Consider the following 25,409-nt stretch of genomic DNA (forward strand, 5'->3'; position numbering starts at 1 on the left):
TGCGTGCGGGCTGGAGTGTAGTCGTGAGGCCCACGTGTGTGCGGGCTGGAGTGGCGGGGGCGGCCCACGTGCGTGCGGGCTGGAGTGTAGTCGTGAGGCCCACGTGCAGGGCAGTAGGCGTGAGGCCCACGTGCGTGCGGGCTGGAGTGTAGTCGTGAGGCCCACGTGCGGCAGGGCTGGAGTGGCGGGGGCGGCCCACGTGCGGGCTGGAGTGGCGGGGGCGGCCCACGTGCGTGTGGGCTGGAGTGGGTGGGGGAAGTGTGCTGCAGTTCTGTTGTTTTCACATCTCGCAAGGCACATGTGTTGTCATGAGCTCTGGCCCAATTGGAGGCTGGGTTTGATTCCCTCACTGCTGCAAATCTTGTAGTGTTGGATGTCTTAACTGCTTTTCAGCTTTAACATTATCTCCTACTGTCTTTGAAAAAATGGCTGTTTATATTGAGATTTTTCCTTACCTTTCTGTACCTTAAATCCCAGTCACTCAGCTTTCCTTCTGCCTGTGCTGTTTCCAGGCCCCACCGTGGCTGCCCTGTGAGCCCTCTGCAAGCGGGCTTTGGTCTCCACCGCTCCTCAGATGCCCTTCTGGTTATGGTCACCATTGACCTAGACATTGTCATTGGTTAGTTCTCAGCCTTCATCTTACTGGTCCTTTCACCAGCATTTGTCGTAGTAATTCAAGAAAAAAAAAAACTGTGGTTCGTTGTCTTCGTTTGGCTTCTAGAACACCCCACTTTTCTGGTTTTGTGCTACTTCTTTCCAGTCCTGTTTGGAGGACTCACCTCTTAGGCCTGACTTCTAAATATTGATGTGCCCCAAGGCCCAGTCTGGTCCTGGTGTTGTGTGTGTCCTTATTCCCTGAGCCATCCAGTCCTTTGTTGACTCCAGTCTCGTGCCCTAGGCTGACCTCTTTGCTGTGGCTCCAAGTTGACTCCATGTTGACTGCATGGAAAACTGGTAGGCACCTTCACCCCAGCATGAAATGCAGCTCGCTCAGTCTGCCTGTCGCCCCGCAGTGCTAGACACCATCTGTAGAATGGCATTTCCTGGGAGACGCTGTCGGCTCTGCCTTTATGACACACCTTCTGCACTCCATGGCTGTGATGTGGTCCCAGCTGCTTCTCCCTGCTTTTTGGTGGCCCCTGTGCTCTCTGCTCAGGGGCGGCAGTCTTTGCCGGGAGTTGCTGCTCTGCATGCAGACTTCCTGTGGCTTCTGGGCTCTGCTCGGCGCCCGGCCCTTGCCTGCCTCTGAAGTTCTTTCCTGTCACTTTTTCCTGGCTTGCTGTGCTCCAGGTAACGTGGCCCCCTGGCTGTCGTCGGATGACTGTGGCCTTGCACTCTGCTTCTCTGCCTAGAGTCTCTGCTGAGTGATCCGGTAGCTTACACCTTCTCTTCATTCAGGTCTGTTCACGTGGAAGAGGCCACCTCAAGTACCATCTGTGGACCCCCCCCTTTTTTTTTTTTTTGAGATGGAGTCTCTCTTTGTCACCCAGGCTGGAGTGCAGTGGCGCGATCTCAGCTCACTGCAACCTCCGCCTCCCAGGTTCAAGTGATTCTCCTGTCTCAGCCTTCCGAGTAGCTGGGATTACACGCATGTGCCACCACACCCAGCTAATTTTTTTGTATTTTTAGTAGAGACAGGGTTTCACCGTGTTGCCCAGGCTGGTTTCAAACTCCTGAGCTCAGGCAATCCACCCACCTCGGCCTCCCAAAGTGCTGGGAAAATAGGCGTGAACCACCTCACCCGGCTGCATCTGTGGACACTTTCTATCGCTTTCTTTTTCTTTAGAAAATTCGTACTCTTTACATTGACTGTATGCTGGGAAACCACTCTGTCCTTCCTTCCCCATTTGTTCGTTGATACTTTTCTCAAAGTAGAGCTTTCTTTCCCCTTTCATATTTTTTTGGTTTTACTATAGAATGGCTTCTGTGGTAATGAATTTGTACTTATTAAATGTGTTAAAAGCTATTTTCACCATTTGTCCTTTTGAAACTCAAATTATTCTAATATGGCCAGTGGGAGCCCTTCAAGCAATATACTGTTTGGGAGCAAAATCGTAAGAGACCATATTGTATAATTCTCGGCAATTAAATCTGAACACCTAGATGAAATGAACTATACCTGGAAAACCCAAGAGGGTCAATGTTAAAACACAGACAGTGAAATTAAGTAAGGAACTGGATATAAAATTGATACATTAAAGTCAATAGCCAGCTGGGTTGTGGTGGTTCACGCCTATAATCCCAGTACTTTGGGAGGCTGAGGTGGGAGGACTGCTCGGGCCCAGAAGTTTGAGACCAGCCTGGGCAACATAGACTCCTTCTCTCAAAAAACAAACAAACAGAAATTAGGTGGGCATGGTGCCTCATGCCTGTGGTCCCAGCTACCTGGGAGGCTGAGGCGAGTGTCACCAAGAGGTCGAGGCTGCAGTGAGCAGTGATCACAACACTGCACTCTAGCCTGGGCGTTCAAGCACTTGGAACAGAAGACTTGAACTGTGGAAATACATTTTCCACAGTTGGACATCATAAACATGTTAGTTCTCCCAAGTTAATGTGAAAACTTATCCTTTATGTCTGTAAAAATGCCAACAAGGGATCATTCTTAGTCCTGCCTCCCCGTCTCAAATTCAGCTGGTTCATCAGAAGACCCTGTCAGCCTCATCCTCAGAGCAGGTCCCGTTTCTCTGACTACTCTCCCTCTAATGGCATCACTGTTGGACCCAAGCCACCACCGTGCCCTGCTTGGATTGTAGCAGTCACCCTTTAACTGGTCTTCCTAGTTTTTCTACTTATGCAGTGTCTGTCTTACCCGTTTTCCACCCAAAAAGCCAGGCTGATCCTGGTTGTGGTGTCGTGCTTGAGCTTCGTCACTGAGGAAGCTGGGTATCAGTGGGTTGAGTAGTGTCTTCCCAAATTCACATCCACCCGTGACTTCAGAAATAGTGTCCTCCCAAATTCAGATCCACCTGTGACTTCAGAAATAGTGTCCTCCCAGCCAGGCGCAGTGGCTCAAGCCTGTAATCCCAGCACTTTGGGAGGCCGAGACGGGCGGGTCACAAGGTCAGGAGATCGAGACCATCCTGGCTAACACGGTGAAACCCCGTCTCTACTAAAAAATACATAAAACTAGCCGGGCGAGGTGGTGGGCGCCTGTAGTCCCAGCTACTTAGGAGGCTGAGGCAGGAGAATGGCGTAAACCTGGGAGGCAGAGCTTGCAGTGAGCCGAGATCGCGCCATTGCACTCCAGCCTGGGTGACAAAGCAAGACTGTGACTCAAACGAACAAACAAAAATGTCCTCCCAAATTCAGATCCACCCCTGACTTGAGAATGGGGCCTAATTTGGACGTAGGATCTTCGCAGATATAATTAATTAAGGATCTTGAGATGAAGTCATCCTAGATTTAGGGTGGGCTCTAGATTGAGTGGCTGGTGTCCATAAAAGAAGAGAAGAGGACACAGCCTCAGGGAAGCAGCCGTGGCAGCGGAGGCAGAGGTGGGAGCCGAGTGTTGCGACCCAGGGAACGTGGAGGATTGCGTCTACCGCCGGAGCTGGAAGAGGCAAGGACGTGTTCTTTCCTACAGCCTTGCTGTGGGGATCACGGCCCTGCCAACAGCCGGATTTCAGACTTCTGGCCTCCAGATGCGAAAACATAAAAATAAATTTCAGTTGTTTTAAGGTAACCAATTTGTGATACTTTGTTAAGGTAACCTCAGGAGACTAATGCACTGGGTAAAGTGTATATATAATCTCTGTGTTATTTGTTACAACTGCATGTCAAGCTACCGTGGTCTCATTGTGGGACAGCCATTTGAGGAGCTGTGTTTTTATGGTGGCTGTGCCATCTAACATTCCTACCAGCAGTGAATGAGGGTTCCAGTTTTTCCATGTCGTCGCCAACACGTTACCTTTTTTTGTTTTTTTTTGAGACAGGGTCTCACAGCTGTCACCCAGGCTGGAGTGCAGTGGTGCAGTCACAGCTCACTGCAGCCTCGAACTCCCAGGCTCAAGTGATCCTCCTGCCTTAGCCTCCTTAATAGTTAGAACTACACGGGTATGGGCCACAATGCCAGCTAATTTAAAACTTTTTTTTGGAATGGAGTTTCACCATGTTGCCTAGGCTATTCTCAAACTCCTGGGCTCAAGCGATCGGCTCACTTTGGCCTCCCAAAGGGCTGGGATTACAGATGTGTAATTACAGGTGTGCCATGCCCAGCTGTTGTTCATTTTTAAAATGATAGCCAAACTAGGGAGTGTGAAGTAGTATCACATTGTGGTTTTGATTTGCATGTTGCTGATGACTAATGATATTGAGCGTCTTTTCATGTTCTTATTGGCCATTTGTATATCTTTGTAGAAATACCTGTTTAGGTTTTTAGCCCATTTTAAATTGGGTTGTCTTTTTATTAATGAGTTATAGATGTTCTTTATATATTATAGAGTTAAGTCCTTTATCAGATGTAGGACCTCCCACTTTTTTTTTTTTTTTTTGAGACAGTTGCACTCTGTTGCCTAGGTTGGAGTGCAGTGGGATGATCACAGCTCACTGCAGCCTCGACCTCCTGGACCCAAGTGATCCTCCCAATTCAGCACCCCCAAGTAGCCAGGGCCACAGGCACATGTCACCACGCCTGGCTAATTTTTTGTTTTTTAATTTTTTGTGCAGACAGGATCCCACTGTGTTGATCAGGCTGGTTGAACTCCTGGGCTCAAGCAATCTTCCCACCCCCATGTGAATATGAGCATGTGCACACCCGTGGTTCCAGCTGCTCAGCAGGCTGAGGCGGGAGGATCACCTGAGCCTGGGAGTTCAAGGCTGCAGTGAGCTGTGACTGCACCACTGCACTCCAGCCTGGGGAGGTGACAGAGTGAGACCCTGTCTCAAAAAAACAAGACAAAAAATAACAAGTGTTGACAATGATAAGGAAAAACTGGAACCCTCCCAAAGTGCTGGGGTTACGGGTGTGAGCCACTGCACCCAGACAGATACAGGACGTGTAAATATTTTTTCCCATTTTGTGGGTTATGTTTTCACTTTCTTGACAGTATCCTTTGAAGCACATTTTTAATTTTGATGAAATCTGTTTATCCCTTTTTTCCTTGTTGCTTGTGCCTTTTTGTCCTATTTTAGAAACACTTTTGAAATTCAAGGTTGTGAAGATTTGTGCTTGTTTTCTTCTATGAGTTTTACAGTTCTAGCTCTTTTATTTAGATCTTTGATCTATTTTGAACTATAGTCACAGGCTGCAGAATGATGTCTCTGTCAGTGACGGACAACATGTGAGATGACGGTCCAGTCAGATTGTAACGGAGCTGGCCAGGTGTGGTGGCTCTGCCTGTAATCCCAGCACTGTGGGAGGGAGGCTGAGGCAGGCGGATGACTTGAGGTCAGGAGTTCGAGACCAGCCTGGCTAACATGGTGAAATCCTGACTCTACCAAAAATAAAAATACAAAAAATTAGCTGGGCATGTTTGGCACACACTTGTAATCCCAGTTACTGGGGAGGCTGAGGCAGGAGAACTGCTTGAACCTGGGAAGTAGAAGTTGCAGTGAGCCTAGATTGTGTCACTGCACCCCAGCCTGAGTGACAGAGCGAGACTCTGTCTCAAGGAAAAAAAAGAAAAGATTATAGTGGAGCCGAAAAGTTCCTATTTCCCAGGACATCCTAAAACTCTAGCAGTAGGCATTACGTGTCCTGCTCAGGTAAACAAACCTACTCTGCTCTCAGTTATATAAAAGTCTAGCACATACAGTTATGCACAGTACCTAATGCTTGATGATAATGATAAACTCCTGTTACTGGTGTATGTAGTTACTATTCTGTGCTATACTTTTTACCATTATTATAGAGTGTACTCCTTATTTTAAAAAAAGTTAACTGTAAAACAGTCTCAGGCAGGTCCTTCAGGAGGCATCTAGAAGACGCTGTTATCATAGGAGATGACAGCTCCGTGCATGTTAGTGCCTCTGAAGATCTTCTAGGGGACAAGATGTGGAGGTGGAAGACAGTAATATGGATGATCCTGACCCTGTGTGGGCCTCGGCTAATGTGGATGTTTGTGTTTTAGTTAATTTTTTTTTTTGTAGAGATGAGGTCTTGCTATGTTGCCCAAGCCAGGCTGAAGTGATCTTCCTGCCTTGGCTACCCAAAGTGCTGGGATTACAGGTGTGAGCCACAACGCCTGGCCAGTGTGTTTTAGTGTTTTTTTTTTTTTGAGATAGAGTCTCACTCTAATCGCCCAGGCCAGAGTGCAGTGGCGCCATCTTGGCTCACTGCAACTCCTGGGTTGGAGCAGTTCTCCTGCCTCAGCCTCCTAGCAGGGATATTATAGGTGTGCACCACCTGGCCCAGCTAGTTTTTTTTTATTTTTTGTAGAGACAGGGTTTTGCCATGTTGGCTTGGCTAGTCTTGGACTCCTGACCTCAGGTGATTCACTCACCTTGGCCTCCCAGAATGTTGGGATTATAGGCGTGAGCCACTGCGCCTGACTAGTGTATCTTAGTTTTTAACAAAAAAGTTTAAGAAATTAAACTTTTTTTTTTTTTTTTTTTTTGAGATGAAGTTTTGCTTTTGTTGCCCAGGCTGGAGTGCAGTGGTGCAATCTCGGCTCACTGCAACCTCTCCCTCCCAGGTTCAAGTGACTTTCCTGCCTCAGTCTCCCGAGTAGCTGGGATTGCAGACACCTGCCACCACACCCGGCTAACTTTTCTATATTTTTAGTAGAGACAAGGTTTCAACATGTTGGCCAGGCTGGTCTCGAACTCTTGACCTCACTCAGGTGATCCATCTGCTTCGGCCTCCCAAAGTGCTGGGATTACAGGTGGGAGTCACCGTGCCCGGCCTTAGATGGTGTAGCCTACGTGTACAGTGTTTATAAAGCCTGCAGTAGTGTATAGTAATGTTCTAGGCCTTCACATTCATTCACTACTCACTCAGTCACCCAGAGCAACTTCGAGTTCCAGTCCTGCAAGCTCCATTCATGGTAAGTGCCCCATACAGGGCACTTTTAAATTTTTTATACTGTATTTTTATTGTACCTTTTCTATGCTTAGATATATTTATATATGCAAATACTTACCATTGTATTCCTGTAGCCTGCAGTTTTCAACACGGTAACATGCTGCACAGGTTTGTAGCCCAGGAGCAATAGAATAGGCTCTGCCCCACAGCCTCGGTGTGTAGCAGGCATCTAGGTTTGTGTGAGTTCAGTCTGTGATGTTCACAGAACAGTGAAGCTGCTTAACGTCGAATTTCCCAGAAGGTATCCTCGTAGTTGAGTGATGCACGATTGCGTAAAGCACCTGAGACAGTGCCTGGCACACGGGAAGAGTAAGGGCTTGATTTTCTCTCTCTTTTTTTTTTTTGAGACAGTTTCGCTCTTGTTGCCCAGGCTGGAGTGCAGTGGTGCGATCTCGGCTCACTGCAACCTCCGCCTCCCGGCTTCAAGCGATTCTTCTGCCTTAGCCTCCTGAGTAGCTGGGATGACAGGCATGCGCCACCACGCCCAGCTGATTTTGTATTTTTAGTAGAGACGGGGTTTCTCTGTGTTGGCCAGGCTGGTCTTGAACTCCCGACCTTGATCCGCCCTCCCCTGCCTCCCAAAGTGCTGCGATTCCAGGTGTGAGTCGCCGCCCCCGGCCAATTTTCTAATTTTTCCTGGTACATAAAACAAGCAAAGTGATTTTCAGCAAGTCGGACAGTGCCAGTATTGGGACTTCCCCTTCTTGATGTGTTTCTTAGAAGGTGTCCCCACTGCTGAGCAGCAGCTCCCTCTGCTTTTTGCGTATGGTGTGAAGCAGGGTCCATTTTCACACGTTCGCATATGGCTCTCCTGCTGTCCTAGCACTATTTGCTGAAAAGATTCTCCTTTTATTGAATGGTCTTCGTGGCTTCATTGAAAAATTAATTGACCATAGGCCGGGCGCAGTGGCTCACACCTGTAGTCCCAGCACTTTGGGAGGCCGAGGTGGGTGGATCACTTGAGGTCAGGAGTGCGAGACCAGCTTGGCCAACATGGTGAAACCCCATCTTTACTAAAAATACAAAAAGTAGCCTGACGTGGTGGTGGGTGCCTGTAATCCCAGCTATTCAAAAGGCTGAGGCAGAAGAATCGCTTGGATGTGGGAGGTGGAGGTTGCATTGAGCTGAGTTTACACCACTGCACTCCAGCCTGGGCGACAGAGCGGGACCCCATCCCCCAGCCCCTGCCCGCTCCTCCCCCAAAAAAAGAGAAAGAAAAATTAATTGACCATAAGTATGTGAGTCTGTTTCTGAACTCTAAATTATGTTCCATTGATCAGATGTTGTTCCTTAGGCCAGTACCAGTGTCATGATGACTTTACCTTTGTTGTAAGTTTTGAAATGGAGAGGTCTGAGTCCTCCAGGTTTGTTCTTTTTCCAGATTGTTTTGGCTATTCTGGGTCTTTTAAGTTTCCATATGAATTTTAGGTCATCCTGTTAGTTTCTACAAAGAAGCCAGCTGGGGCCCAGTGAGGTGGGCCAGACTGGAGAGGGTGGCTGGGGAGGCAGCATATTCCTGAAGGCTTGAGGAAAGGCTGGGCCTGCCATGCCCCAGAACATGGCATTGTCTGGACAGACACCAGGAGAAGCACGTTAGAGATGAACAGGGAAGTGAACGGTGCACATGGTTCTGAGCCCACAGGGTGGTCGGAGTTTGGGCCAGGTGATGGGGTGCAGCCAAGCTGGGATGCTGATGCTTATGGCTTAGACAGGCCAGCGTGGACAGCAGAGGTGGTGTCAAGGACCTTGGTATTCAGGGACTGCAGCAGGAAGGTACCAGGTGGTTAACTGTTTTTTCCTTTCTTTTCTTTTTTTCTTTTTGAGACTTGAGTTTTGCTCTTGTCACCCAGGCTGGAGTGCAATGGCATGATCTCGGCTCACTGCAACCCCTGCCTCCTGGGTTGAAGTGAGTCTCCTGCCTCAGCCTCCCAGGTAGCTGGGGCTACAGGCGTGTGCCACTATGCTTGGCTAAAATTTTTTTTTTTTGTATTTTTAGTAGGGACGGCATTTGACCATTTTGGCCAGGCTGGTCTTGAACTCCTGACCTCAGGTGGTCCGCCCGCCTCAGCCTCCCAAAGTGCTGGGATTACAGGCGTAAACCACTGCGCCTGGCTGTTAACTGTTTTCAAGCACTACACCGGCATTCTCGCTGGTAGAGGCTGCTTAAAAAAGACCTCCTTATTGCCAGCAGACCAGAACTATTGTTACCCGTTAATGGACCCAGGAATCTTACCTATGGAGTTTTCCTTAATGAGGAAAATAAAATACGTTGCATATATTTGGTGTCACTCAGTGCTGTTGAAGATGATGAATGAGTTCACAGTAGTTATCATTTACGTGAAGATGCTCATAGTGTTTTTTAAGCGGGGGTCCCCAACCCCCAGGCCACGGAGTGCCGGTCAGTGGCCCATTAGGAACTGGGCCACCCAGCAGGACCTGAGCGGCAGGCGTTGAGTTGAGCGTCCCTGCCTGAGCCCCGCCTGTCAGATGAGCAGTGGGATTAGACTCTCCTAGGACTGAGAACCCTCCTATGTGGGTGAACTGCACATGCGAAGGATCTAGGCCGCACGCTCCTTACGAGAATCTGGTGCCTGAAGATCTGAGATGGAACAGTTTCTTCCTGAACTACCCTCCCCACCTTCTGTCCTTGGAAAAATCGTCTTCCACGAAACCAGTCCCTGGTGCCAAAAAGATTGGGGACCGCTGTTTTAAAGTAATGATAAACTGATTATCAGTGATTTAAAAATGTTTTAATACTTTATGGTCTATCTATGAAATGCACTGCCATTCATGTGATAACTGAAGAACATGAAGATGGAATATTCAAGGGAAAAATTATTTATATAGCTCATAACCATATAAAACGTATATGACTGGATGCAGTGACTCACACCTATAATCCCAGCACTTTGGGAGGCTGAGGTGGGCGGATCACCTGAGGTCAGGAGTTGGAGACCAGCCTGGCCAACATGGTGAGACCTCATCTCTACTAAAATTATAAAAATTAGCTGGGCACGGTGGCGTGCGCCTATAATCCCAGCTACTCGGGAGGCTGAGGCAGGAGAGTCACTTGAACCTGGGAGGTGGAGGTTGCAGTGAGCTGAGTTTGTACCATTGCACTCCAGCCTGGGCGATAGAGTGAGACTCCATCTCAAAAACAAAGACAAAAACAAAAATGTATAGCTGTGAAGAGATACTGGAAGGAAACGGGAAATTTTGGGTGAGAGTGATGACACTTAGATTTTGAAGTTTCCTGTTAACTATTGTCTTCCTAATAAACACAGGCTCCTGGCCCTGTGCGGATCTATCTAGAGGCAGAGTGCCCATGCTGAGCTTTGCTTTCTTGATGCCTTGTGCCCAGGCTGTGGGCTGGAGGCAGGGGCATGTGTCCAGGGGACAAGTGTACCCCTAGGAGGCAGAGACATGTGTCCAAGGGCCGTGCTGTGCCTCTCCCTGCTTCTCACCCACTGCTGGATGCCCTTCCATTTTAAAAAAAATTTTAATTCAGAGTCTTGCTGTGTCCCCCAGGCTGGAGTGCAGTGGCGCCATCTTGGCTCACTGCAACCTCTGTCTCCCAGGTTCAAGCGATTCTTCTGCCTCAGCCCCCAAGTAGCTGGGATTACAGGTGTGTGCCACCACGCCCAGATAATTTTTGTATTTTTAGTAGAGACGGGATTTCACCATTTTGCCAGGCTGGTCTTGAACTCTTGGCCTTAAGTGATTTGCCCGCCTCAGCCTCCCAAAGTGCTGGGATGACAGGTGTGAGCCACCACGCCCGGCCACCCGTTTACTTTTGTCTGTTCATCCTGGAAGTGCAGGGTACCTGCTCCGTGCTGTGGTCCGGGGGGCTTAGCAGACGGAACTGTGTGTCACGGCCGGTGTAGACAAGGAAGGGCACATGGGCAGTGGTGTGGGGAGCGTGTGGTTGCAGTCTTGAGGAGGCGGCGCGAGCGAGGCGCGGGGTCTTGAGGAGGCAGCGGGAGCGAGGCGCGGGGGTCCCGAGGAGCCAGCCGGAGCCAGGCGCGTGGGTCCCGGGGAGGCAGCGGGAGCCAGGCGCGGGGGTCCCGGGGAGGCAGCGGGAGCCAGGCGCGGGGGTCCCGGGGAGCCAGCGGGAGCCAGGCGCGGGGGTCCCGGGGAGGCAGCGGGAGCCAGGCGCGGGGGTCCCGGGGAGGCAGCGGGAGCCAGGCGCGGGGGTCCCGGGGAGCCAGCGGGAGCCAGGCGCGGGGGTCCCGGGGAGGCAGCGGGAGCCAGGCGCGGGGGTCCCGGGGAGCCAGCGGGAGCCAGGCGCGGGGGTCCCGGGGAGGCAGCGGGAGCCAGGCGCGGGGGTCCCGGGGAGGCAGCGGGAGCCAGGCGCGGGGGTCCTGGGGAGGCAGCGGGAGCCAGGCGTGGGCAGCCCGCTCAGCTGGAGAGGGTGCTTGTCTCACAGGCTCCTCTTAGAGGGACCACTGGACGATTCTGAGCAGAGGAGTGGCAGAATGTGGCTTCTGTTTCCACAGGTCGTTCTCGTGGCAGTGTTGAGTTGGCTGCAGGGTACAGCAGGTGAGGTGAGAGGCTGTCGCGGTCGTTAGGATGAGAGGGTGGTGGTTTGAGTGGAAGTTGGCTTCCCAGGGTGCTGGGGTTGTAGGTGGGAGCCAGTGCACCTGGCCGCTTTTTTTTTTTTTAATAAAAATATTTTATTTTCAATTTTTGTGGGTACATAATAGGCGTATTTATTTATGGGGTACATGAGATATTTTGATACAAGCATACGGTGCATAACAGTCACACCAGAGTAATTGGCGTGTCCATCACCTCAAGCATTTATCCTGTTTTACAGACCATGCAGTTCTACTCTTTTAGTTATTTTAAGATGTACAATAAATTATTGTTGACTCTAGTCACTTTGTTGTGCTATCAAATACTAGTTCTTTTTCTATTTTTTTGTTATTTTGTTATTCCATTTTTTTGTTACTAACCGTTTCTACTCCCACTCCCTACCTCCACTCCACTACGCTTCCCAACCTCTGGAAACCATCCTTTTTAAAATTTATTTTATACCGCTTCTACAAGTGATAGCCCCTAGACATCTTTCTACTCTCTACCATCTCCATTGGTTCAGTTGTTTTAATTTTTAGCTCCCACAAATAAATGAGAGCATGTGAAGTTTGTCTTTCCGTGCCTGGCTGATTTCACTTAACTCAGTGACCTCCAGTTCCATCCTTGTTGTTGCGGATGACAGGGTCTCATTCTGTTCATGGCTGAATACTACCTCATTGTGCCTGTGCACCACGTTTTACCTTCTTCTTTAATTCTCCTTCTGTCAATCGCAGTTCTTTCTATCCAGAATGGTTGCCCCCGCCCCCCATCCCCGAGATGGAGTCTCTCTTGTCACCCAGGCTGGAGTGCCGTGGTGGGACCTTGTCTCACTGCAGCCTCCGCCTCCTGGGTTCGAGTAATTCTCGTGCCTCAGCCTCCCGAGTAGCTGGGATTAGAGGCACGTGCCACCACGCCTGGTTAGTTGTACTTTTAGTAGAGATGAGGTTTCACCATGGTGGCCTGGCTGGTGTCGAATGCCTGAGCTCAAGTGATCCACCTGCCTCAGCCTCCCAAAATGCTGGGATTACAAGCATGAGCCACGGCACCCAGCCCAGAATGGTCTTTTTCAGACTTCAGAATTGCCTTCCCTGGTTCTTGTATCTCAGGTAGCTTCTCCTATGTTTCTGTCCCTTTACCTTGGTTTATTTATCATCATCTGCAATTATCTTTTGTTTTTTTAAATGACTTTTTATAAAATGGCATAGAAAAAGGAATTTCTCTGTGTTTTGAGACAGGGTCTTTCCCTGTAGCCCAGGCTGGAGCGCAGTGGGTGCAGCCTTGGGTCACTGCAGCTTCAACTTCCCAGGCTCAAGTGGTTTTCCCACGTCACCCTCCTGAGTAGCTGGGACTGTAGGTGCACACCACCATGCATGGCTTATTAAAAAAAAAAGTCTGTGTGTGTGTTTGTAGAAACAAGGTCTCACTGTGTTGCCCAGGCTGGTCTCAAGCTTTTGACCTCAGGGGATCCTCACACCTCAGCCTCCTGAAGTGCTGGTATTATAGGCGTGAGCCACTGTGCCAGCCCAGGAACACTTCTGTGGTTGTCTCTTCTCTTGGGCTGGAGTGGAACTGCTGAACCATTGTAGACATCCTGCGAGCCCACATCCTCTTTCCGGGAGTTTGTGTCCATTGAATGTGTGTAAAATGGCATCTCATTATCATCTTACTTGGTTTTTCTTATTTTTCTTATTAATGTTGAACATCTAAATACATTGTTGTGCTATCAAATACTAGATCTTATTCTATTGTTTTCCTCCCAAAACATAATGTATTTTTCTTATTTTTGGTTTTTCTTATTCTCTTATTAATGTTGAACATCTCCAGTGTGGTACTTGGCTGGATGTGTTTCCCTTTCTGTGAAACGTCTGTAGATGTCCTTTGCCCATTTTTTCATGGTTTGTTCTTATTATTTTGCAGTTCTTTGTATATTCTTAATTTTTTGTTGTTTCTGTGTATTATGAATGTATTCTCCTAGTTTGACAGTCCTTTTTGTATTTCTAAAATTAATTAATTAATTGATTATTTTTAGAGACAGGGTCTTGCTATGTTACCCAGGCTGGACTTGCTGGGAATGAAAGTGTGTGCCACCACACCGGGTCCGTTTTTACTTTTTTTTTTGAGACAGTCTCTGTTGCCCAGGCTGGAGTGCAGTGGTGCACTCATGGTTCACTGCAGCCTTGACCTCCCCTGCCTATGTGATTCTACCACCTCAGCTTCCCGAGTAGCTGGGACCATAGGCATGTACCACCACGCCTGGCTAATTTTTGTATTTTTTGCAGAGACGGGGTTTCTCTATGTTGCCCAGGCTGGTCTCAAATTCATGGGCTCAAGTGATCTGCCCACCTCGTCCTCTCAAGTGCGGGGATTACAGATGTGAGCCACTGCGCTTGGCCTCCTTTTGTATTTTAAGAGGCTTTTCTTTATCTTGCAGTCCAAAATGTATTTACTTAGGTATGTAGTGCTTAGCCGAGGTTTTGTTTTTGGCATGTAATTTCTTATTCTTCTGTGATTGAGAGTTTTCTTTTTTTAACGTAAATCATGTGAAGTAGGGTTTCAATTTCATCTTTCTTCATGTGTGGGCGTGGTGGCTCACACCTGTAGTCCCAGCACCTTGGGAGGCTGGCAGGAGAATCGCTTGAGCTCAGGAGCTCGAGACCAGCATGGGCAACAAAGTGAGACACCATCTCTACAAAAAATACAAATATTAGCCGGCATGGTGGCACGTGCCTGTGGTCCCAGCTAATAAGGGAGGCTGAGGTGGGAGGATCACTGGAGCCTGGGAGCTGAGATTGCACCACTGCCCTCTAGCCTGGGTTACAGAGCCAGACCCTGTCTCAAAAAAATTTTTTTCCCCATCTTTCTTCATATGTATAATCATTTTTTCCTAGCTTTAGGTATTGAACAAGTCCTCCTTTCTTCATCAGCCTGACATACCGTATCCCACAGTTCAAACATGTGGGAGTTTCTGTTTTGTTTCTGTTTTTTTAGAGACAGGCTCTCCCTGTCTTGGCCAGGCTGGAGTGCAGTGGCGTTCTGGATATTTTTGGCCATTTATTCTTCAATATTAACTCTAGAATCCTAAGATTTCGTGAAAAATCTTGTTGGATATTAATTGGAATTGCAGTGAATCTATGGATCAATTTTGTGTGAATCTACATCTTCACAATATATCTTCCTGTTTGTGAGCGTAGTATATTTCTGTCTTCTTTTAGTTTTTAAGAAATATTTCTATGAAATTTTAAAATTTTTCCTGTAGAGGTCTTGCCATCTTTTGCAGGTTTATTCCTAGATGACTGATGATTCTCTGGTGCCATCGTAAGTGATACCTTCTCTGTAATTACAGCAGCTCGCTGTTTACTGCTGTTGTAGAATAACCACACAGCTGACAACTGAGTGTCTAACCTTTCTCGCCGTCATCTTGCTGAGCTCTACTATTATTTCTAATACTTTGTAGAACATATACTAGCAGTTTTATTTCTTCCTTTCTAATCCCAGGCCTCAAATTCCTTGTCTAATTGTACTGGTCAGGACACGATGCGATGTTGAAAAGGAAAAATCCTAGTGGATGTCTTTCTTCTTGGTTTTGTTTATTTTTATTACTTTATTAAATTTTTAGTTTGAAATAATCTTAGACTTACAAAAAAAGTTGCAAAAACAATACATAGAATTCCCATAGGCCCTTTTACCCAGATCCCCCAAGTGTGAACATTTTACCACATTTGCTTTATCGTTCTATGTGTCTGTCCGTCTCTCTAGTTTCTTTTTTCTTTTTTTTTTTTTTTGAGACGGAGTCTCACTCTGTCGCCAGGCTGGAGTGCAGTGGCACAATCTGGGCTCACTGCAAGCTCCGCCTCCTGAGTTCCAGCAATTCTTCTGTCTCAGCCTCCCGAGTAGCTGGGATTACAGGTGCCTGCCACCACACCTGGCTAATTTTTGTATTTTTAGTAGAAGTGGGGTTTCACCATGTTGGCCAGGCTGGTCTCAAACTCCTGACTTCAGGTGATCCGCCCGCCTCTGCCTCCCAATTATAAGCGTGAGCCACCGCACCCAGTTGTTTTTCTGCATCTTTAAAGAAATCTATATATATATATTTTTTTTTGTTTTGTTTTGTTTTTGAGATGGAGTTTCAGTCTTTTTGCCCAGGCTGGAGTGCAATGGCACAATCTCGGCTCACTGCAACCTCCGCCTCCCAGGTTCAAGCGATTCTCCTGCCTCAGCCTCCCTAGTAGCTGGGATTATAGGCATGTGCCACCACGCCCGGCTAATTTTGTATTTTTAGTAGAGATTACAGGCGTGAGCCACCGCGCCTGGCCGAAATCTATCTATTTTTTCTTTTTTTGAGATGAAGCTTCCCTCTTGTTGCACAGGCTGGAGTGCAGTGGTGCGATCTTGGCTCCGTGCAGCCTCTGCCTCCTGGGTTCAAGTGATTCTGCTGCCTCACCAAGTAGCTGGCATTACATGCATGTGCCACCACACCCAGCTAATTTTATATTTTTAGTAGAGATGGGATTTCACCATGTTGGTCAGGCTGATCTCGAGCTCCTAACTTCAGGTGATCTGCCCACCTCTTCCTCCCAAAGTGCTGGGATTACAGGCGTGAGCCACTGCACCTGGCCAAGAAATATATTAATGTGGTGAGTTACATACCCAACAATATCTGCTGATAGTATATATATATGTGTGTGTGTGTGTGTGTGTGTGTTTTACACACTGTTGAATTCAAATTGCTGATATTTTTGTTTAGTTTTTTTTTTTTTTTTTTTTCCAGACGGTTTCACTCTGTCACCCAGGCTGGAGTACAGTGTTGAGATCTCAGCTCACCGCAACCTCTGCCTCTTGGGTTTAAGTGATCCTCCCATCTCAGCTTCCTAAGTAGCTGGGACTACAGGCGCACGCCATAATCCCCAGCTAATTTTTGTATTTTTTGTAGAGATGGGGTTTCTCAATGTTGCCCAGGCTGGTCTTGAACTCCTGGGCTCAGGTGATCTGCCTACCGTGGCCTCTCAAAGTGTTGGGACTGTAATAGGCGTAAGTCATTGCGCCCTGCCTAGAATTTCTCTTCTTTTTTCTTTTTGAGACAGAGCCTTGCTCTGTTGCCCAGGCTGGAGGGCAGTGGCGTGATCTCAGCTCACTGCAACCTCTGCCTCCCGGGTTCAAGTGATTCTCCTGCCTCAGTCTCCCGAGTAGCTGGGATGATAGGTGCCTGCCACCACACTGGGCGAATTTTTTGTATTTTTAGTAGAAACGGGGTTTCACCATGTTGGCCCGGCTGGTCTCGAACTCCTGACCTTGTGCTGGGATTACAGGTGTGAGCCACCGCGGCCAGCCTAGAATTTTTTTTTTTTTTTTTGAGACAGAGTCTTTCTCTGTCACCCAGGCTGGAGTGCAGTGGCGTGATCTCTGCTCACTGCAGCCTCTGCCTCCCGGGTTCCAGTGATTCTTGTGCCTCACCCTCTTTAGTAGCTGGGATTACAGGTGCACGCCACCATGCCCGGCTAATTTTTGTTCTTTTGGTAGAGACAGGGTTTCACCATGTTGGCCAGGCTGGTCTCGAACTGCTGACCTCAGGTGATCCACCTGCCTCAGCCTCCCAAAGTGTTGGTAATACAGGTGTGAGCCACCGCGCCCAGCCCCAGCCTGGAATTTTTAACCTATGTTTATAGTATAAATATCCATTCATTTTATTATCTCTTTCCTGTCCCTTTCTTTGAATTTATTTTGGTGTTCATTTGTACCTTCTTTAGATGGATTTGCTGTTAGCCTGTTAATTTGGGTACTTTCTTCTTTGAAGCTACAGCCTATGGGTCTTGTTCTGATAGTTGGCTTGAGCGGGAAGAGGCAGCAGTGATGGGGTGGTGAGGGCCATATGCTGGTTAGGCATCGAATCTTGACAAGATCCTAATTTTTTTTGTGAGTGGTGGGTTAATGGGTGCTCACTGCGTGATGAAAAATAGCTGACCAGGTGCAGAGCAGCGTGGAGCAGTGGTGGCCGCATCCTGCGTGCTAGAGTGGATTGCTCAGAATCCTCGGCACACTCGAGGTCCACAAGGAGAAAGAAAAAGTAACATAAACTCAAGAGTAAGAAAAGGTGCATAGTGCAGAGTAAAAGACTTCCCATCTCCCTTTCTGCTCTTAATCTTAATTAACATGTCACACTATTAATAATTTCTCACGATTCCTTCCAGAAAGATGGCTGTGCACATACCAGCATCTTTCTGTTCTCTGACACGAGTCTTGGTATCATAGACACCCTGTTCTGCCCTCCCTGTGGCCACTGTGATTTCCCATGCGAGCACACCGGCCTTTTCTTACCCTCTGTGAGAGCTTTTGGATATTCCCTTGTAGGGGAGTAACTGTCTATAACTGGCCTTCTGTGGGTGGGCACTCAGACCCTCTCACCTGGAGAGAAGGCTGAATGCATGTCCTTGTTCCCTGTGATCTGGGGAACTTTTGCTAGTATATCTGTAGAGTAAGCTACACATATACCATTATTAGTATTATATGTACTGTGTATTATTATTATAACAAGCACTACGTAATATATGCATAATTTCTGCAAAAATTTATCTTACAGATTATACATTTTACAGATTTTATATAAGTAAAATTATACTACCAATGGAGAACTGCTCAACTAGGGGGTATGTCCCTTTTTTTTTTTTTTTTTTTTTGAGACGGAGTCTCGCTCTGTCGCCCAGGCTGGAGTGCTGTGGCCGGATCTCAACTCACTGTAAGCTCCGCCTCCTGGGTTCCCGCCATTCTCCTGCCTCAGCCTCCCGAGTAGCTGGGACTACAGGCGCCCGCCACCTTGCCCGGCTACTTTTTTTGTATTTTTTAGTAGAGACGGGGTTTCACCGTGTTAGCCAGGATGGTCTCAATCTCCTGACCTCGTGATCTGCCCGTCTCAGCCTCCCAAAGTGCTGGGATTACAGGCTTGAGCCACTGCGCCCGGCCACTTTTTTTTGTTTTAAGAGATGGAGTTCTCGTTGTGTGGCCCAGGCTGGCCTTGGACTCCTGGGCTCAGGTGGTCCTCCTGCCCCAGTCTCCCAAGTAGCTGGGACTACAGGTGCATGCCACTGAGCCTGGTGGTATGTTTGTCTTTAAAATTTGATAACTATTGCCAAGTTGCCCCCAGAGAGATTTTATGAAATGAGAATTGCCTGTTTATCCATACTCTCTTTTTTTTTTTGGAGACTGAGTCTTGCTCTGTCATCCAGGCTGGAGTGCAGTGGTGTGATCTCTGCTCACTGCAACCTCAGCCTCCTGAGTAGCTGGGAGTACAGGCGCCCGCCACCACGCTCGGCTAATTTTTGTATTTTTAGTGGAGACTGGGTTTCACCATGTTGGCCAGGCTGGTCTCAAACTCCTGAGCTCAGGCAATCTGCCCCCTCCGCCTCCCAAAGTGCTGGGATTACAGGTGTGAGCCATTGCGCCTGCCCGATACTCTTATTAACAGACTTTTTTTTTTTTGCCAATTCAATAAGTGGAAAAATGGTGTCTTTGTTGCTTTAAATGTATTTTCAGTTGCATTTGTTTTTATTAGTCATATGCATTTATTTCCCTTAGTTTGCCTTCTCTGTTCTTTGTCCATATGGGAAAGGGAGCCGAGGTGGAGGGCAGGATTCTCTTCTGTTTCTGTGCGGGCTGCAGATAGGTTTGTAAATGACCATGCTCTGTTGCCTTAAGATGGATCTGTTGACATTGTGTTTTCTGCATTTGAACTTGGAGTCCCATGTCTGGGTTGTTTGCTCTTGGCTGGGTGGAACCTGTGTACTTAAAGAGGAATCACTTGCATCGCTTTTCGGACTTGGTGTTTTGTTGGCGTGTCTCCTCCCTGGCTGGTAAGCACAGCTTGCGGGCCCAGCTCCGTTGGACCACCCACTTTGCAACTCTTGGGCAGTCAACACTGATATTGTACCAGAAAGTGTGGGAGTTACAGAGTAGCATTTATAGAGAAGGGTTAGTATTATTTACTGTCATGTGACCTTAAAAATAGAAAATAATATTTGTGCTTTTAGTTTGCAGTCTGCATGGAACCTGAATACACTATTTGAAAAAATATTCCCTATTTTTATGGAAAAAGGACTTCAAATATTTATTGTTTTGTATTAAGAGCTACAACTTGGTCTTGATTGGAAAGCTGGCATAGCTGTATGAGGGTCTCTGCCTGTGAGAAATTTGGAGCTGGGGTGGACACGGGAGGTGATGTTTGGGAGCAGCCTGAGTGTGGGGGGGCTGCTATGCTGAGCCTGCGCCAGGCAGGTGCGTCCTGGAGCTACTCCTGTGGCAGAAGCATTGCCCTGAGACCCACCCTGGTATGCTTGGCCGTGGGACAGGAGCTCCGGTGGGAGGTGTGCATTGCGAGCTGGTGTTTTCCGTTTGCTTTCCTGCCCACGGTCATGTTGTGGGCTCTTGGCCTAGAGGTAAAACGTCTCTGTGAGTTGAGCTCCTGTGACAGGGCTGCTCGCCAGACTCCATGTCTAGGTTTTGGTTAGTGTTTTTTCAGTAGAGCGAATCCCGAGAGGCCCTCCGAGCAGTGCTTGCTTTTGGGATGAGCTGTGTTGATGGTTTCTGGGAAGAACCCTTCACATTTTAGGGTGAAACAATAAATGTCTGGTTAAACAGTTTCCATCCGAGAACACTCAGATTGTTTTCAAATGGTTGTGAATGCCAGGGTTTAAACGGCTTCCAAGGAGGCCTGGAGGTGCCTGGGCGGCCGCGTGCAGCTCTGGAATCCTGCCGCTGGGGCTGCCTCCATTTCGTGAGATGGCTCTGGAGCATGCCCAGTGCGTGGAGCCTTCAGAGGGAGCCGCCGAGCTGGGCTACTGCGATTTCTCTGCAGTTGGCCGCAGTCAACAATTGCACTAAGACGGGAGGAAAAAAGTGATGGGGTACAAGCAAGAGACGTGGTATTTGGTACTTTTTTTCCTTTGCTTAATCCCTCTTTCTTTTACATTGGTGCTTCTAGGCCCAGGTCAGGGCCTGCAGAGCAGGGACGCTTGCTGCGATGGTGGGGACACCTCCTTGTTCGCTGTGCTCCTTCCCTGCCAGAATAACCCTGTTTTGCTCTCTGGTCGCCCACCACGTGCGCTTTCTTGGGAGTGGGACGGGAAGTGCCCCTCCAACTCAGGGTACTGAGAACAGCTGAAGCCCGTTCCGCATTTGCTGGTAGCAGGAGGAACTCTGACCTTTTTCAGTTATGCTGATGACAAACCAGGACTTTTTCTCTTGTTTGAACATTTATAAAGCGCGTGCGTGAACTTTTTTTGCTGACTAGCAGTGTTTTCCTGTTTTATTCTCCTACCTGCCCCCATGGCAGCCTCAGTGGTGAGGCTGGGAAGGGACGACACTGCCAGGTGAACAGGGACCTGGGACCCGAGGCCAGGCTGTGCAGGGCAAGGGCTGGCCGTGCCACTGTGCAGCTGGCTCTGTGCCATGCAGGCTGCAGAAAGGGAAAACTGTCCGCCCGGGATGTGAGAATGGCATTGACCACTCATCAGGAGAGCTGGGAACATAGTCTCCCCCCTCAGAGCCTGTGTCGTCCCCGTCCACACATGTGGGCTGTATGATGATCCTGTCTGCGTGTTCATTGGGAGACTCCATTTTCCGTGGAATGATGAGGAGGGTAGAGAGGCAGCAGAGTCTCCACTTGGATTTTCTAAACAATTCCACAGAAAATAAGACATTGCTCAAGCAAGTGCTGGGCACATCTTGGGGAGAGACCTAGTGAGGAGGGCTGTGTTTTAATTAATTAATTAATTGTAAATAACAGGATTAGAGCAGATTGGTTCATAGCTGCCTGTTCTAGAACCGTATTCTTCGAACAAAAGGGTGGGGGATGGTAGCTTCTCTCCTAGCTCTGAGGAAACTCCAGCTCAGCGCACAGCATGAGGAGGACGAGGGAACGATAGGGCGTTCCTTTGTGCCTGCCCTTGAATCGCGGTGGAGGCCACTCAGTGAGCCCGGGCAGTGCCATCGCTCACGTGTCCCCAGCAGCAGTGGCATCTGTGGGATGCTGTGCACTGGAAATTGGCACTGTTTTGGGTAGTGGTTCTGAGAGGAACTGTTTAACCAGGTATGCAAATGTGCTGATGCAGGAATGTTTTTGAACACCTGTGATGTAAATTTTAACGGTGGTTAATGTTAGCAGCTCCACCTGGGTTAGCTCAACCCTTAGAGATTATTTGTTCTCATCTCTTTGGAGTTGAAAATGTTGTACTTTTCTAGGAGCCATTTCTCCAGACCATGTGGAGGTCAGGTATCGGCTGGTTCTGGCCTTACTCTACTCCTCCTCCCCCTCCTTCCCGCTCTTTGATAGGGTGGCTTGAAGGAGATGGGCAGCAGGTGTGTGACTGCAGCCCTGGGGCACGGGCAGAGGCTGGGACATGGGGAAAGCAGGACCCGGGAGGCTGTAGCTTAAGTAGACATTTGTTTTTTATTTGAAGATAATTTTAGAGATGGGGTGGTGGTGGATTTTAGCATTAGAGATTTCTGGCTTCTGCTTGAAGCACTGTGAATAGGGGACAAAATAATAAATAACTGAAGAGAAAAAGTTGATTTAAGTAAAGTAAAAGTTTTGGTGTGTTTTTTTGAAATAAAGATGTCTGCAGTGAAAGCATTGTCTTTTTAGGGAACTCGGGGAGGAAAGGTGTGCTGTTGTGCTGCTTCTCACATGGGTCTGGCCATTTTGACATCTGAAATCTTAGAGGAATTTGTCTTAGAGTATATGCTGCTTATTTGGTTTCATGGAATCCAGAAAAGAGTCTATCCAAATTATTCTTGCCTTCAGGGTAAATTACCTTTTAGGATTGTGGCAGATGGCACAGGACCTCTGAGAGGGACTGCACCTTCTACAAGAAGAAAAGTGAGAGTGTTGTGAAGGGGAAGCTCCCGCCTCCTTCATAGATGTAGAACACGTTTCTTCCTTTCTGCCTTGGAGAAGAGGCAGGACCAGCGGGGAGGCAGAAGTAGGTGAAGGAAGACTAAGGGAAGGAGGGACACGCTGATAGAGAAGACAAGGAGAGCTGATGGCTTTGGGTGCCAGGCTGTCAGCATTGATGGAGCTGTCTACCCCAGAGAGTCTGACTGACCTGGGACTTGCAGGATCCTGCTAGAAGAGAAATCCTTGCTTCCTTCTCCTCCTGTTTTCTTCCTCGCCTCCATTCTCCTTCCTCTCCCTTCTATTCACCCATCCACCATTCACCCACCCACCACCTGTCACATACACCCACCCACCCTACTGTCTACCGTCCACCTCACCACCCACCCATCCATTTATTTACCCACCAACTCATCCGTTCACCTGTCCACATCCATCTATTCATCCACCGACCATTGTGTATTAATGATTTACTATATACCAGAACTACTAGTCCAGAAACTTGAGTATATTTGTGAACAGAAATCCGGAACATTTGTATCATCCTGAAAAGAAACCTTTTACCGTTAGCAGTTCCTTCCCGTGCCCCCAGCACCCCACCCAGCCCCTGACCACCACTCATCTGCTTTCCTTCCCTGTGAATTTGCCTGTTCTCTGTTGTCTCTCGTGCCTGGCCTCTTTCACTTAACTTGGTGTTTTCAGGACTCACCCGTGGCCGTGGTGTAGTGTGTATCAGCAGCACATTCCTTTTTACAGCTGAGTAACACTCCACTGGATGGGTATGCCACTGATGGACAGTTGACGCTCCACGGGGGAGCTGCCACTGATGGACAGTTGGTGCTCCACGGGGGAGGTGCCACTGATGGACAGTTGATGCTCCACGGGGGAGGTGCCACTGATGGACAGTTGGTGCTCCAAGGGGGGGGTACCACTGATGGACAGTTGGTGCTCCATGGGGGAGGTACCACTGATGGACAGTTGGTGCTCCATGGGGGAGGTACCACTGATGGACAGTTGGTGCTCCATGGGGGAGGTACCACTGATGGACAGTTGGTGCTCCATGGGGGGGGGTACCACTGATGGACAGTTGATGCTCCACGGGGGAGGTGCCACTGATGGACAGTTGACGCTCCAAGGGGAGGTGCCACTGATGGACAGTTGGTGCTCCACGGGGGAGGTGCTACTGATGGACAGTTGACGCTCCATGGGGGAGGTGCCACTGATGGACAGTTGACGCTCCATGGGGGAGGTGCCACTGATGGACAGTTGGTGCTCCACGGGGGGGGTACCACTGATGGACAGTTGGTGCTCCATGGGGGAGGTACCACTGATGGACAGTTGATGCTCCACGGGGGAGGTGCCACTGATGGACAGTTGGTGCTCCGGGGGGGGGTACCACTGATGGACAGTTGGTGCTCCATGGGGGGGTACCACTGATGGACAGTTGACGCTCCACGGGGGAGGTGCCACTGATGGACAGTTGGTGCTCCATGGGGGAGGTGCCACTGATGGACAGTTGACGCTCCACGGGGGAGGTGCCACTGATGGACAGTTGGTGCTCCACGGGGGGGGGGGACCACTGATGGACAGTTGGTGCTCCATGGGGGGGGTACCACTGATGGACAGTTGACGCTCCACGGGGGAGGTGCCACTGATGGACAGTTGGTGCTCCACGGGGGAGGTACCACTGATGGACAGTTGACGCTCCACGGGGGAGGTGCCACTGATGGACAGTTGGTGCTCCACGGGGGAGGTACCACTGATGGACAGTTGGTGCTCCATGGGGGAGGTACCACTGATGGACAGTTGACGCTCCACGGGGGAGGTGCCACTGATGGACAGTTGGTGCTCCACGGGGGAGGTACCACTGATGGACAGTTGGTGCTCCATGGGGGAGGTACCACTGATGGACAGTTGACGCTCCACGGGGGAGGTGCCACTGATGGACAGTTGGTGCTCCACGGGGGGGTACACTGATGGACAGTTGGTGCTCCATGGGGGGGGTACCACTGATGGACAGTTGGTGCTCCATGGGGGAGGTGCCACTGATGGACAGTTGGTGCTCCACGGGGGGGGTGCCACTGATGGACAGTTGGTGCTCCATGGGGGGGATACCACTGATGGACAGTTGGTGCTCCACGGGGGGAGTACCACTGATGGACAGTTGGTGCTCCACGGGGGAGGTACCACTGATGGACAGTTGGTGCTCCATGGGGGAGGTACCACTGATGGACAGTTGACGCTCCACGGGGGAGGTGCCACTGATGGACAGTTGGGTTGTTTTCCTTTTTTTTTTTGCTGTTATGGACGATGCTGCCATGAACATTCATGTATGAGTTTTCGTGTGGACCTGTGTTTTCATTTCTTCAGATATCCTGGGCGTGGGATAACGGGCTCATATGGTGACTGTTTCAAGCGTCGGAGGAAATGCCAAGTTGTTTTCTTTTTCTTTTTTTTGAGGTGGAGTCTTGCTGTGTCGCCCAGGCTGGAGTGCAGTGGTGCGATCTCAGCTCACTGCAACCTCTCCCTCCAAGGTTTGAGCCATTCTCCTGCCTCAGTCTCCTGAGTAGCTGGGACTACATGTGTGCCACCATGCCTGGCTAATTTTTGTATTTTTAGTAGAGATGGGGTTTCACCATGTTGGCCGGGATGGTCTCCATCTCTTCACCTTGTGATTCGCCCACCTCGGCCTCCCAAAGTGCTGGGATTACAGGCGTGAGCCACCGCGCCCGGCTCTGCCGAGTTGTTTTCAATGGTAGCTGTACCATTCTATTTTCCACCAGCACTGCACAGGGTTCCAGTTTCCCCACATCCTCACCAACACCTGCTGTTGTCCATCTTTGTGATTATGGCCATCCTAGTGGGTGGATTGTGGAGTGGGTCTCATTGTGGCCTTTATTTTGTTTTTGAGTTGGAGTCTTGCTCTGTCACCCA

At 49.1% G+C, this 25,409-nt stretch overlaps 2 protein-coding genes and 1 long non-coding RNA gene across 10 annotated transcripts in view; 2 read left to right on the top strand and 1 right to left on the bottom strand.

Moving 5' to 3' along the window:
• Nucleotides 1-25,409, bottom strand: part of DPH7 (diphthamide biosynthesis 7) — an 807,287-nt gene that overhangs the window by 96,334 nt on the left and 685,544 nt on the right. The gene's annotated exons all lie outside the window — the stretch shown is intronic.
• Nucleotides 1-25,409, top strand: part of EHMT1 (euchromatic histone lysine methyltransferase 1) — a 230,524-nt gene that overhangs the window by 32,765 nt on the left and 172,350 nt on the right. The gene's annotated exons all lie outside the window — the stretch shown is intronic.
• Nucleotides 18,781-24,367, top strand: LOC126937158 (uncharacterized). 2 transcript variants are annotated; one of them, XR_007719663.1, is made up of 4 exons: nt 18,781-23,400; nt 23,725-23,832; nt 24,121-24,228; nt 24,301-24,367. It is a non-coding gene; the product is annotated as an uncharacterized LOC126937158 (long non-coding RNA). The 2 variants fall into 2 exon arrangements; XR_007719664.1 differs by having other exon boundaries at nt 18,781-23,364.

This window comes from Macaca thibetana, chromosome 15 (genome assembly GCF_024542745.1).
Source record: "Macaca thibetana thibetana isolate TM-01 chromosome 15, ASM2454274v1, whole genome shotgun sequence".
NCBI classification, from domain to species: domain Eukaryota; kingdom Metazoa; phylum Chordata; class Mammalia; order Primates; family Cercopithecidae; genus Macaca; species Macaca thibetana.